Source organism: Dendrobates tinctorius, unplaced genomic scaffold, assembly GCF_039654945.1.
Source record: "Dendrobates tinctorius isolate UK_male_01 unplaced genomic scaffold, ASM3965494v1 ptg000060l, whole genome shotgun sequence".
In the NCBI taxonomy this organism is placed as follows: domain Eukaryota; kingdom Metazoa; phylum Chordata; class Amphibia; order Anura; family Dendrobatidae; genus Dendrobates; species Dendrobates tinctorius.
Window position 1 is genome coordinate 85994803 of NW_027361728.1, and position 14844 is coordinate 86009646.

A 14844-nucleotide genomic window follows, 5' to 3' on the forward strand; every position below is an offset into this window, starting at 1 on the left:
ACTTGGTCATTTTTTTTGTCGACATAGCAATATGAGTGTAAGTTTTTTCTGAAATACAAGATGTAATTTTTAATGACACCATTCATGTTACCATATAATATACTGTAAAACATGAAAACAGTGAAGTGAAAGTGAAGTGAAATGGCCAAAAAATGCAATTGTTTGCCATTGTTTTTTGGGTTTCATTTTCACAGTGTTCATTATGTGGTAAAAACGACCTGCCAGCATACTTCTCATAAAAAATTATTAGCTCCTATGAAATGGACTGGGCTTCATAGGAAAACAATGATGGTGTTAGGTTGAACAATAAGAAATGTTCACTAGTTGCCTGCTCCTGGCCCAACGGGTATTGATCAGTGCGCACTAAAGAAATCACACCACACAGTCGGATGTAACCTCTCTTTGATCAATCTATGGCACAGCTCCAAGAGAGCAAGAGAGAGCTTTATTGTTCCAAACATAGGTTCATATATCCCTTATAAGGGGGCTCGGTTAACTCTAAAATGGGAGTGTTCGGATGTATCCAATTGGTTTGTGGGTTGGGCAGTGAGCTAGTCCGTGGGCGGATCCATGAGGTCATCAGGCTGGGTTGGTCCATAAGGTCATCAGAGTGGGCGTCGTCATGGGTGGATCCATGAGGTCATCAGGGTAGGCGTCATCTTGTATATCACCACATGGTCTGTGTTGAAACAGGAAATGGCAGCCATCTTTAGTGTCACACTTTGATCTGAAAAAGCTCATGTAAGGTGAAATAATGCACTTTTTGGGTAGTTCCCCTCAATCTCTTATGTCTTGAGGTTAATTAAGTATTTGATCTTAAGGCTTTTCTCAACAATGGTAGTGACAGGGGCCTTTTGTATGCTCCTGGCTGTGATGCTTACCTGCCCAGGCCTCCAGACAAATGCACTAACAGGATGCAGCAGGCCCATGTAGTAAAGATGGCGGTAACACAGGTGCAAGAATACTAATGAAACAACCACTCACGGCCTACCAATCCATGGAGGGGGTGGCTGCCCAGTATGTTGTTGCACAAAAAAGATCAAATGGGCCTGACTGCTCCCTGAAAACATCTCTGCCTTCTTTCTGCTGTACTTATGAATTTTTGGAGGATTTTTATTCCTCTTATAGTTGCTTTGTTTAGTGTTAGGACTCACAAACGTAGGGATCCTTGACGCAAGTTGCGAGCTTGCATACCTTGGCCAAAATATTGACTAATACCTCGCATGTTTTTATATGTTCTTTTTTTTGCACTTTATTTTTCAGGGTGCAGCCAGTCCCCTCACCATTGCTTGTCTTCAGATTTGTACCCTGACTGCCATCCTGGTTCTGACCTGGCTACCTTGGCTTATCTTGCCTCTTGTTTTCTCCTCCAGCCAGCAGCCCTTCTGTGGATGCAATCCAGTGGATGTAATTGCAAGACCAGATCTCTGTACTGGGGTTCAAGGGTGAAGAATGGGGTTTCTCAGGAATCTACTAGTCGCAGTGGCTTGGGCCAAGTCAGTCCTAGGAAGCTTTTTGACCCTGCTGCCTCTGGCCGATATTAGCTTACAATATCTAATGCCATGAACAGCACTGATGTCTTCCTTTGTGGCAGAGGGGTCTGTGAGCCCCTTTAAGCACCAAGACCCATGTGTGACTGCTGCTTTTGCATCCCCTATAACTGTGCCCCTGTGTCAATGTAATGTTTAATGAAACAAGTGCTTTGCAGTGAGGAATTGCGAGTAAAAAAAAGCAATTAACCTAGGGAAACCAAACAGCCGACAGACCAGGTATTAGAGTAAAATTTTACAGCAGCAATTTAGCTTGTATCTGAAATGAGCAGATTCGGGAGTGATTCTGCAAGCTGTAAACACTAATATCAAACTTCTGTGCTTTAGCATCCTGTCGTTTATGTCAGACATGCTAATAGCATTTCTGATTGAAACCTGTAAGGCACGTGGGAGATTTGTACAGTTATTCTATAATGAATAATTCATATGGAAAGTTATCTCTCCAACCATCCTTGAAGTTAGGTGTGAAGGATGATTTATGGTTATGCTAAGAGATAAGACTGGTTCTCAGCTTTGAAGAATTGTGTAAATTGCATCTTAATGGGGCAATTATAAAATCATAGGAATATGGGGACCTCAGGTTCATAACATTACATTGAACATATGGGATATTGTAATAGTTTTGGTTAAGTTTAGAAATGTTTAACATACAGCAGAATTATTTCCTATTTGTTACATAAAAAGTCAATTAAGCCAGCAAATATGCTGACTGTACACAAAGCGGGGGGATAGCTTGGGTCAGCTGATTGTACAATAGTTGTCAGAGCTGGCACAAACCTTGCTGGGCTTTGCAAATTCAACTGTTACATGGTGAGAGGGGGCACTATAGTAGAGCTGCCCGCGGAGAAGAATGATTTGATCAGATGTTACATTCTGTATATAAAAATAGAGTACGTTATTAACACCATATTAAACTTTTCTAAAAGAAAAAAGTGAAACACAGCATAAACATTATGAGGATGAATTATATTTTTTATATAGGTTAAGATCTACAGGTCAATAGATTTAGTATAATTTGGTTGAAAATAAAAAAAGGCAGAGAACTTCATGCAGCAAAAGCATTAAAATGGTCAGATAAAATACTGTAATGTGCACCTTTCAACCCTTTAATGACCTGTGGCGTACATTTCTGTCACTGAAGGCTGCATGAAGCGCTCTCAGGAGCTGAGCCCGTGTCATATGCAGGAATTTGCCTCGAAGGCTATGTGCCCACGTTGCGTGTTAAAACGCACACTGAAAACAGGACTCCTTCCCAGAAATTGCGCGTTTTTTCCGCGATTTTACCGCGATTCTGTTCACGATTTTGCCGCGATTTTCTCAAGCACTTTCCAAGCGATTTGAAGCACCGCTTGGAAAGTGATTGACAGGTTGGTCACACTCGTCAAACATAGTGTTTGACAAGTGTGAGCAGCTTTTTACTATTGAGGCCGCCTATGCGGCCTCAATAGTAAAAGATAAAATGATAAAAAAATAAAAAATCGGGGTATATTTACCTTCCGACGTCCCGCGCTGCTATCCCGGGCCCCAGCGTTCCCAGTAATGCCTTGCGAGACTTGTGATGACGTTGGTCTCGCGTTACTATAGTGATCTCACGAGACCGCTAGAGTCACGCGAGACTACGTCATCACAGGACCTTGCCGCAAGGCATTACTGGGAACACTGTGGCCCGGGAATGCAGCGCGGGACGCCGGAAGGTAAATATTCCCCGATTTTTATTTTTTATTCTTTTTTTTACAGGGGTATGGTACCCAGGGCCTGGAGGACAGTCTCCTCACCTTCACACCGTGGGTACCAACCGCACATGAGACGCTTAACTTCCCGCATGGTGGGCATAGCCACATGCGGGAAGTAAGCGGTTCCCATGCATTCCTATGTGTGCGGAATCACGGCAATTCTTTGCGATTCCACACAAAAGAATGATCATGCTGCGATTTTTTCCGTGATGCGTTTCCGCCGCGGAAAAAAGCGCAGCATTAGCACAGCATGTGCGGAATGCCATAGGAATGCATGGGGTGCGTTCTGTACACAATTTTTAAACGTCTTCAAAGCGTTTTCGCGCCGAAAATCGCGGCAAAGCGCTTAAAAATCGCATCGTGGGCACACAGCCTAACAGTCTGATTGCTGCTGCTAGCCATTTAGATGCAACTGTCACTTATTGACAGCGGCATTTAAAGGGCCTGCTTGAGCTGCTGACAGTGCATGTGTGGCGCCCCTGAGGGTTCAGTCGCCACAGAGGTACTGCACCTCCTCCTGAGTTGTGGTACCCCACCATTCAGGTAAGGTGGAGATGTGGCATCCCTGAGGCTTTAGTCACCACAGAGGTACTGCACTTTCTCCTAAGGTGTGGTACCCCACCATCCAGGTAGGGTGGGAACTCCCTTTCACATTCCAACACCTGCACCCCACACACAGGATAGTTCAGCAGGGACCCATCCATGCTTTATGCTGGAAAGGTCATAGGATGCCTTTTGTGGTCCATGGCTTCGTAACACGGGAGGTGCTGGGGAAGTGGGTGGAGTTAGATATAAAAGAGAGGGAAGGTGTAGGATTTCAGATCAGTCGGTCAGTCTGACAGAGGGTGAGAGAGAGAAAGGAAGTCACTCAGACAGGAGTGAGGATCCCTGGAAGAGGGATGGAGGAAGGAGTGCTGCAGCTGACTCAGTGACCTGAGCCAGCTGGCACGGGAAAGGAACAGAAGGAAGAAGACGTAGACTGGAGACTACAGATTCCATAAGAGAGAGAGAACAGATCGGAACGAAGGAGAATAGAAGGACGGTGGGAAGCAGGTTGAGAAAGAGAGAGAACCCTTCCAGTCCAGAGCGCAAAGCACAGGGCGCGGTCCCCGAGGTTGATTGGATCTTTATGTCCGGGAACAGACACTGGAGGAGTAGTGAGCCACTAACGCCTAACTCCCATCATAGACTTGGGACTCAACAGCAACTGGATAGTGAGCCGGGACGCAGAGAGGAGTCCCCGAAGCAGGCTACAGCTGTCTGTCATACAAGTAGAGACTTGGAACACCTAGAGAGAGGCATTCCAGGGTGACTAGGTACTGGAGTGCTTTGCACCTAAAGGCGCATTGGAGGAGTCGTTCAGTAAGGTACATATTGGCGGAGTGTGGAGCGGAGAATCCTATCCTGCCTGGAGGTTGGCTGGGGCCCTGACCTGAAGAACACAGTGCGGAGGCAGGCATTTATGTGAATGCAAACAGTGAGTAAAGCTTTGGAACCACATACCCTGTTGTCCTCCAGTTATTCCAGCACCGCTACATGTTGTGAGTTCATTTTTCCCTTCACCACTGAGGTCTGATGAACTCCCTCCTCTGGTGAAGGAAGGTAGTGAGGCAGATGACCAAACACCTGGGCAGCTAGATGATGACTGGGTGGCTGGAATTGAGGACTGGATATAAGGCAGTCGACGCCCTTCTGCCTTGCTGGTGATCCTGCTGGATTCTTGGAGACCAGTCTGATTCCTGCATCTCAAAGCTAAGTTTTTCTGCTCTGCTTTGTACTCTTCAGTTTTGTTTTTGTTTTGCCTTGTTTTTTGGGAGTTCTGCCATCCCCGGCCGGGGGTGAGCTGAATTCCATTTTTGTCTCTGATCTGTTGATCTTTTGCTCTGTCTTCAGAATATACCTGAGTGCTGATATAGTCTTTTGAAGCCTAGCGACTTCAGGGCCTGTTTTTCCTATCAGTCGGTTGGCTCATTTTGGATAGGGTTTTTGCGGATGGCAGACAGCAGCTTTCCTATCCTTTCCTATTTAGTTAGCTTGGGCCCCATCATTTGCTCAACCTATCTTTCTATCTGTGTTAGTGTTTTCATCCTGCTTCACCGTCATTATATGTTGGGGGCTGCCTATTGCTTTGGGGTCTGCTCTGGGGCAGTTTAGTTTTTCCCCTTTCTGTCTTTAGGCTATGTAGTTCTCCAGCTGTGATCGAGGGGTCTAGGGCACCGTAGGAACCCCCCACGACTACTGCTAGTTGTTGTGGATAGGTTCAGGGGTCTACAATCCCATAGCTGCCAACCTCTCTGGTTTTTCTGGACTTAGCTCGTATTTTGTTTTTTCCTCCTTCGGTGACTCATCATAACAGAATCACCAACCATACCGCAGATCCTGGGTACTCAATAGCAGGAGAGAATTGTAAAAAAAAAAAAAAAAAAGTGTGTCAGAATTTTTTTTTTTTGTGCATATTTTTTCCTCTATATCTCTGAGGCCGTAGGGGTAATTTTTCTCTCAATGGAGATGAAGCAATTGTCTGATCATGTGGAGCAGCTCGCTGCTGAAGTGCGGGGAATTTCCGCCTATCTTGCTCATTCACATGCTGCTGAACCAAAGATTCCTACTCCTGATGTGTTTTTTGGGGATCGGTCTAAATTCTTGAATTTCAAGAATAATTGTAAATTATTTTTTGCCTTGAAGCCTAACTCGTCGGGGAACTCCGCGCAGCAGGTTAAGATTGTCATCTCTTTGCTGCACGGCGATCACCAGGATTGGGCGTTTTCTTTGAAACCCGATGATCCTATTCTGAATAATGTGAACGCATTTTTTCAAGCCTTGGGGTTGTTGTATGATGAACCTAATGCTATTGATCAGGCTGAAAAGACCCTGTTGGCATTAAGCCAGGGTCGGGATTCGGCAGAGTTGTACTGTCAAAAATTCTGAAAGTGGGCGGTCCTTACTACCTGGAATGATGGTGCCTTGGCAGCCCTCTTTCGGAAGGGTTTGTCAGAAACTGTAAAAGATACTATGGTGGGATTTCCTGTTCCCTCTGGTCTTCACGATTCTATGTCATTAGCCATTCAGGTGGATCGGCGTTTACGTGAACGCAAAACTACACGAGAGATGTTGCCACCTGTTGAACAAATGTCTGAACCTATGCAATGTGATAGAGTTTTGTCTAGGGCGCAACGTCAGGAGTTCAGAAGGCGTAATAAGCTGTGTTTTTTTTGTGGAGAAGCCTCGCATATTATTTCTGTCTGCCCTAAACGAGAGAAACGTTGTGCACACACCTTTTCTGTAGGTGGCGTTCAACCTAAGTTTCTTCTGGCAATTACTCTGATCTGCTCCCTGTCCACATTTTCCGCCAAGGCTTTTGTGGATTTGGGAGCAGCTCTGAACCTGATGGACTTGGATTTTGCTAAACGTTGTGGATTTCCTATGACACCTCTGCGGACGCCTATCCCTTTGAGGGGTATTGATGCTACTCTTTTGGCGAAGAATAAACCTCAGTTTTGGACCCAGGTGGTAATGCGGGTCGCCCCAGACCATCAAGAAAATTGCAGATTTTTGGTGTTGCATAATTTGCATGATACCATTGTTCTGGGGTTTCCCTGGTTGCAAATCCGTAATCCAGTTCTGGATTGGAAATCTTTGTCTGTGGTGAGTTGGGGTTGTCGGTGTGCCCTTAGTGATGCTCCTGTTTTCTCCACCTCTCCCCAGTCGCATGATGTTCCTGACTATTTGGCTGACTTTTATGATGTATTTAGTGAGAATGAGTCTGCGTCTTTGCCTCCTCATAGGAGTTATGACTGTGCAATTGAGCTGAACCCGGGGTCTAAATTCCCCAAGGGTCGGCTTTTCAATTTATCTGTACCCGAGCACGAGGCTATGCGATCCTATATTAAGGAGTCATTGGAGAAGGGTCATATTAGACCATCCTCTTCACCCTTAGGTGCTGGGTTTTTTTTCGTGGCTAAAAAGGATGGTTCATTAAGGCCTTGTATTGACTATCGTGCCCTCAACAAAATTACTGTTAAATATCAGTATCTGTTACCCCTGATTTCTGATCTATTCTCCAGAGTTAAAGATGCTTGCTGGTTTACCAAGCTTGACCTCAGGGGGGCATATAATCTTATTCGCATTAAGCATGGGGATGAATGGAAGACGGCGTTTAATACTCCGGAGGGACATTTTGAGTACCTGGTGATGCCTTTTGGGCTCACTAATGCCCCTTCTGTCTTCCAGTGCTTCATGAACGATATATTCCGAGACTTTGTGGATAAATTTTTGATTATCTATCTGGATGATATTTTGATCTTCTCCAAGAATTTGGACTCTCATGTGGAACATGTTCGGACTGTGTTCCGGATTTTGAGGGAGAATTCCCTGTATGTCAAGGGATCGAAATGCCTTTTTGGGGTACAGAGGATTTCATTTTTGGGATTTATTTTGTCTCCGTCAACTATTGAAATGGAACCAGCCAAGGTACAGGCCATTTATGATTGGGTTCAGCCCACTTCTTTGAAGGCCCTCCAGAAGTTTTTGGGTTTTGCTAATTTTTATCGGAAATTTATAGCTAATTTTTCTGGTATTGCCAAGCCATTTGACTAGGAAGGGTGCTGATGTGCTGAATTGGTCTTCGGAGGCTGTTTCTTCCTTTCAGGAGCTGAAGCGAAGATTCACTTCTGCTCCGGTTTTGCGGCAACCTGATGTCTCACTCCCGTTTCAGGTGGAGGTGGATGCTTCTGAGATTGGTGCAGGAGCGGTGTTGTCCCAAAAAGATCCTGTGACATCTAAAATGAATCCTTGTGATTTCTTTTCCCGAAAGTTCTTCCCATCCGAACGTAACTATGATGTGGGGAATCGGGAACTGTTGGCCATGAAATGGGCATTTGAGGAGTGGAGACATTGGTTGGAGGGAGCCAAACACCAAGTCGTGGTCCTTACTGACCACAAGAATTTGATTTACCTGGAGTCGGGCAAGCGCTTGAATCCTAGACAGGCTAGGTGGGCCTTGTTTTTCACACGTTTTGATTTTGTGGTCTCTTTTCTTCCGGGCACTAAGAATGTCAAGGCAGACGCCCTCTCTAGGAGTTTCCTTGCTGATTCTCCTGTTGTGACTAAGCCTGCTACCATCTTAGGCGAGGGGGTAGTTCTTTCTGCCATCTCGCCCGATTTGAGACGTGCTCTGGAAGAGTTTCAGGAGGACAAACCTGAGCGTTGTCCCAGTGGAAAGTTGTATGATCCTGACCAGTGGAGGAAGAGAGTGATGTCTGAAGTTCATTGCTCTGCATTGGCTGGTCATCCAGGTATTTTTGGTACTAGAGATCTGGTGAGTCGGTCTTTTTGGTGGCCCGCCTTGTCTCATGATGTCAGGAATTTTGTGCAGTCCTGTAGGACTTGCTCCCGGTCTAAACCTTGTTCTCGCTCTAGTGGTTTGTTGATGCTTTTGCCGGTGCCCAGGAGGCCATGGACCCATATTTCAATGGATTTTATCTCTGATATGCCTGTCTCTCAGAGAATGACTGTTATTTGGGTGATTTGTGATAGATTCTCTAAGATGGTCCATCTTGTACCACTCCCTAAGTTGCCATCTTCCTCAGAGTTGGTGCCCTTGTTTTTGCAACAGGTGGTTCGCTTGCACGGGATTCCTGAGAACATTGTATCTGACAGAGGAGTTCAGTTTGTGTCTAGATTTTGGAGGACTTTCTGTTCCAAGCTGGGAATTCAGTTGTCTTTCTTCTCTGCGTTTCACCCTCAGACCAATGGGCAGATGGAGAGAACAAACCAGACTTTGGAGTCGAATTTGAGATGTTTTATTTCTGCCGATCAGGATGATTGGGTTTCATTTTTGCCCTTGGACGAATTTGCTTTAAATAATAGAGTTGGTTCTGCCACTTTGAAGTCACCTTTTTTTTGTAAATTTGGTTTTCACCCTCGATTTTCTTCAGGGCAGGTGGAGCCTTCTGCCTGCCCAGGTGTTGACACTGTGGTGGAGAGAATGCACCAGATCTGGGACCAAGTAGTGGATAAGTTGTCTCTCTCCCAGGAAAAGGCCCAGCGGTTTTCCAACCGGCGTAGGACCATTGGTCCCCAGTTTAAGGTGGGTGATATGGTTAGGTTGTCATCAAAAAATATCGCTATGAAGGTGGCTTCTCCTAAGTTTAAGCCTAGATTTATTGGACCTTACAAGATTTTGGAGATTATTAATCCGGTCTCTTTTCGGTTGGCTCTTCCTGTCACATTTAAAATTCATAATGTGTTTCATAAGTCCTTGTTGAAGAGGTTTGTTGAACCAGTAGTTCCTGTGGTGGCACCTCCTGACCCTATATTGGTTGAAGGTAATATGGAATATGAGGTAGAGAAGATACTGGATTCCCGTCTGGTTAGATGGAGACTCCAGTATTTGGTTAAGGCTAAGTGCACACGTACCGGAACTCTCGCGGAAATTACCGCGAGAATTCCGGAATTCCAGTCCGCGGGAAAATCGCTTTTTAAATTCCCGCGATTTTCCCGCGGAAAAACTAGCATTTTGCAAGTGTATTTAGCTTGCAAAATACTAGCGTTCTCCAAGCGATCTGTAGCATCGCTTGGAGAACTGATTGACAGGTTGGTCACACTCGTCAAACATAGTGTTTGACAAGTGTGACCAACTTTTTACTACTGAGGCTGCCTATGCAGCATCAATAGTAAAAGATAGAATGTAAAAAAAAAAAAAAAATAGTGTTATTCTTACCCTCCGACGTTCCGCGCATCCGTTCCCAGTAGTCCTTTGCGAAAATGCCCGCGATGACGTCAGTTCTCGCGGGATCGCGACGTCTCGCGGTAATTCGCGATGATGTCGCGCGAATGACCGCGAGACTTTGCGATCCCGCGAGAACGGACGCCATCGCGGGCATTTTCGCAAAGGACTACTGGGAACGAGAGCGTGAAGAGAAGCGGTAAGACTGCGCGGGACGTCGGAGGGTAAGAATAACAATATTTTTTATCTTCAAATTCTATTTTTTACAGGGATATGGTACCCAAAGCCCGGAGGACAGTCTCCTCTCCTCCGGACCGTGGGTACCATCCGCAATTGTTCTGCTTACTTTCCGCATGGTGTGCACAGCCACATGCGGGAGGTAAGCGGAACAATGAATTCCTATGGGTGCAGGATCGCCGCGATTCCGCAAATTAATGAGCATGCTGCGGTTTTTACCGTGAAGCGATTCTGCCGAGGTAAAAACCGCAGCATTAGCACAGCATTGCGGAATCCCATAGGAATGCATGGGAAGCTTATTTTTCGCGTTTTCGCGGCAAAATCGCGCGGTTAAAACCGCCGCGGAAACGCGAAAAAAACGCCACGTGTGAACTCAGCCTAAGTGGAAGGGTTATGGTCAGGAGGATAATTCCTGGGTCTCTGCCTCTGATATTCATGCCGAAAGATTGGTTCGTGCCTTTCATCGGGCTCACCCGGATCGCCCTGGTGGCATTGATGAGGGTTCGGTGACCCCTTCTCAAGGGGGAGGTACTGTTGTGAGTTCATTTTTCCCTTCACCATTGAGGTCTGATGAACTCCCTCCTCTGGTGAAGGAAGGTAGTGAGGCAGATTACCAAACACCTGGGCAGCTAGATGATGACTGGGTGGCTGGAATTGAGGACTGGATATAAGGCAGTCGACGCCCTTCTGCCTTGCTGGTGATCCTGCTGGATTCTTGGAGACCAGTCTGATTCCTGCGTCTCAAAGCTAAGTTTTTCTGCTCTGCTTTGTACACTTCAGTTTTGTTTTTGTTTTGCCTTGTTTTTTGGGAGTTCTGCCATCCCCGGCCGGGGGTGAGCTGAATTCAATTTTTGGCTCTGATCTGTTGATCTTTTGCTCTGTCTTCAGAATATACCTGAGTGCTGATATAGTGTTTTGAAGCCTAGCGACTTCAGGGCCTGTTTTTCCTATCAGTCGGTTGGCTCATTTTGGATAGGGTTTTTGCGGATGGCAGACAGCAGCTTTCCTATCCTGTCCTATTTAGTTAGCTTGTGCCCCATCATTTGCTCAACCTATCTGTGTTACTGTTTTCATCTTGCTTCACCGTCATTATATGTTGGGGGCTGCCTATTGCTTTGGGGTCTGCTCTGGGGCAGTTTAGTTTTTCCCCTTTCTGTCTTTAGGATATGTAGTTCTCCGGCTGTGATCGAGGGGTCTAGGGCACCGTAGGAACCCCCCACAGCTACTGCTAGTTGTTGTGGATAGGTTCAGGGGTCTGCAATCCGATAGCTGTCAACCTTTCTGGTTTTTTTGGACTTAGCTCGTATTTTGTTTTTTCCTCCTTCGGTGACTCATCATAACAGCTACACCTGGGTACCAACCTCTATACCATTCTGAGCCTCTCCTCATCCATTGCACCTACACTTCCCTAGGACTACAGCTCCACCTGTGGGGAGCTACACCATCTTTGCTGCACCACACCATCAGTCGCAGTGGATCTGCATGCAGCACTGGCTCAACATCTCACTTGCCAAACACCACGGGTGGCATCATGAACTATCCAAATAAACTATTACACCATTATCATCACCGCCAGTGATATTGGGCACCCAGGGCCATGGACCGGGTCACCGCTGCTGTGACACACATTCCCCCTGACACCGGCCCGGTACCGAGTACCCCACTGCCCTGGGTGTGAGGGGCGACCCAGAGACACCTGACCACACTCCAACACCTGCATCCCACATGACATAGCAGTGTAGCAAAGCACCCTTTGGTGGCTCCCTGCTTGGAACACGAAGAGTGCTGGGAGGTGGGTGGAGCTTAGTCTGCACCAAAAGATTGGGAAGAGTTTAGGATTTGGTCAGTCCTACTAGAGAGAGTCTGACTCAGTCAGTCAGTCAGTGAGGCTGACGGGGTCGGAAGGAGAGAGAAGATCCCCGGAGAGGGATAGATGAGGGAAGTGCTGCAGTGGACCTCAGTGACCTGGGTCTGCTGGCACAGGAACGAGACATAGGTGGAAAGCCTGACTCTTTATAAGAAAGATAGATTTGAACGGAACGTAAGGAGAAGAGGAGGACTGAGGATTAGGGTTTTAGCAGAACCCTTCCCAAGTTCACAGCGCAAGGCCGGGGGTCCGGTCCCCAAGGTTGTATGGATACTAATGGTCCTGCAGCAGACACCGGAGGAATAGAAGTTGTCACCACTTTATTCCCACACAAGACTTGGGGGCACAACAGCAACGTGAGTGAGCCGGGACTTAGTAGCAAGGAGTCCCCGAAGCAGGCTACAGCTGTCTGCCGTACAAGTAGAGTTCATAGGAACATCTGACAGGAGGAACTCCAGTGTAACTCCGTACTGAGAGTACGTCACTATAGGCGCAAAAGGGAGACGTTCAGAAAAGGCACATATGTTGGCGGAGTGTTGGAACGGAGTACTTCATCTTGCCTGGAAGTTGACTGAGCCCCTGACCCAGAGGACACAGCATGGATGCGGGCACCTGTATGCACAACAGACTGTGAGTAAAGCTTTGGAACTACATGCCCTGGTGTCCTCCGCTTATTCCTGCACCAACACCCTCAGCACTGCTACATCTCTGTGCCTGATACTGCACCATCTCCCCTATCCCTTCACCTACACTGCCCTGGGACTGCTGCCCTACCTATGGAGGGCCACAACATCATTGCTGCACCACACCATCTGTACCAGAGGATCTGTCTGCAGCGTCGGCTTAACATCTTTATTGCCGAACACCACAGGTGGCGTCACGAATCATTCAATGAACATTTCCGCCTTTCACAATGGGTGCCCAGGGCCACGGGCCGGGTCATAGCTGCTGTGACAACAGCAATCTCCCTCTTGGAGATCCGCAGTCCCGTTACCGAGTACCCCACCAGCCCTGGGAGGGTGACCCACATGCACACACTGACCACCAAAGGCCCTTACGCGATGTGATCGCAGGCCACCAGAGGCTGAGATTCGTAGGAGAACCATATTTACGTTGTATACTGCAACACTATAGTTTTGCAGTCTATAGTAGAAGTGATAAAGCAAAAAATTTTAAAAAAGTTTTTAAAAATATGCAAAAAATAAAAAAGTTTAGATCACCTAAATAAAAAAAACGCAAAACATATTTGACATCATCGTGCCTGTAAGATTTACATCAATCAAAATGTAAAACAAATTAACCAGATTTTAAAAGCTGAAAAGTGAAAAAAATAATTCTATCTGCTCCATAGTCATGGGTCTTTTTTCTATGCCAACCTTATACAGTGATTTCAATGACCAAACCAAGCCTGTTTTTAATGCACTGCCACCTGCTGTAGATCAACGAGCATCCAAATATGACAGTGGCCTTGTCCCTTGTACACATGGATTTTTCCATAATGTATTCCAGAATAGTGGGATATTCAAAGTATTTGCAATTTAACGTTGAGGAACATTTTTCTGAAGTGCCTTCACCATTTTTCGGCACAGTTATTCACAAATTAGATGGGTGAACCTCTGACCATCTTTGCTTCTGAGAGACTTTGCCTTGCTAACATGTCCTTTTTATACGGTCATGTGACTTAGTTGAAAATTCATCCTCCAGCTGTTTTTCATTAGTATCAATTAATTTTCCAGCCTTGTCTCACATTTTTGAGTTGTGTTGCCGCCATCAATTTAATTAATTAATTTTTCCAAATGAAATGGGGAAAAAAAATAAAAATCGAACTTTCACCTTCTGATCTGTGATCTATGTTCCATTGTGTATAAAATATGGCTATAAGAGATTTCCAAATCATTGCATCCTTGCTTTCTTTACATTTTATATAGCGTCCTAACTTTTTTGGTATTGTGGTTGTACTGTAACACCCTTCGCATTCTAGTTATTCCCTTAAAGATGTCAGTTAGGCACTAACAGCAGTTCTCACAAATCAGCCCTGAAAACCTTTCGTAGGACCAAAATTATCCCTTAAAAACGTACGCTGAAGTAATTGGAGGAGAAGTTCAATCTACTGTGCTATTATGCTTATCTATTATGATAACAGATTTTTTATTGGCTTCCTAAAATCTGACTTAAGCAACTTTCTAAATAGTCTTCATTAAAAAAATTTCAAAATTTTGCAACTGTCTGTAAGTCTATTATCTAGTGCCGTGCTTTTGCTGAACTCGTACAAAATCCGTCAGCGCTCCTGCTCCTGGTTTTGACGGCTCTGAAAATATCTGAGGTCTTATGGAGACAAAAAAAAAAAAAAATAGACAAGGAGGAAAGCGCATAGGAAAAAAGTATGTGCAGTGTTAGAAAGCAAATGAAGACACCTGTACACTTGAAACACACAGAGTTCACATCCATCCTATAGTACTGGGAGGGAAACTCCCACAAGAGAGAACTACTTATCAAAAGGCCTAAAAATAAAGTAATGAAAATTACAAACTGAAATTAGTGCAATTACTGTACTAAAAAAAAGCAATAACATGTAAAAATCATTTTTTTAAGCCAAAGATGTCCATAGCTTTTATAATGAAATTCCATAAAAGTGGGAAATGTAAATGAGTAGTATGAAACGGAAGTAGGAAATTTATCAAGACCTTTGCTTCATTTTTATGGCATATAAAGGGGGACATTTTGCCGATT

The 14844-nt window shown here is 45.4% G+C and overlaps 1 long non-coding RNA gene across 2 annotated transcripts in view; it reads right to left on the bottom strand.

Annotated features, from left to right (window-relative positions):
• Positions 1 to 426: 426 nt before the first annotated feature.
• The window catches only part of LOC141092806 (uncharacterized), a 36248-nt gene continuing 21830 nt past the window's right edge, over positions 427 to 14844 (bottom strand). For both annotated transcript variants that reach the window (XR_012232931.1, XR_012232932.1), the window contains one exon: positions 427 to 679. This is a non-coding gene — a long non-coding RNA (uncharacterized lncRNA). The remainder of the gene's footprint in view (positions 680 to 14844) is intronic.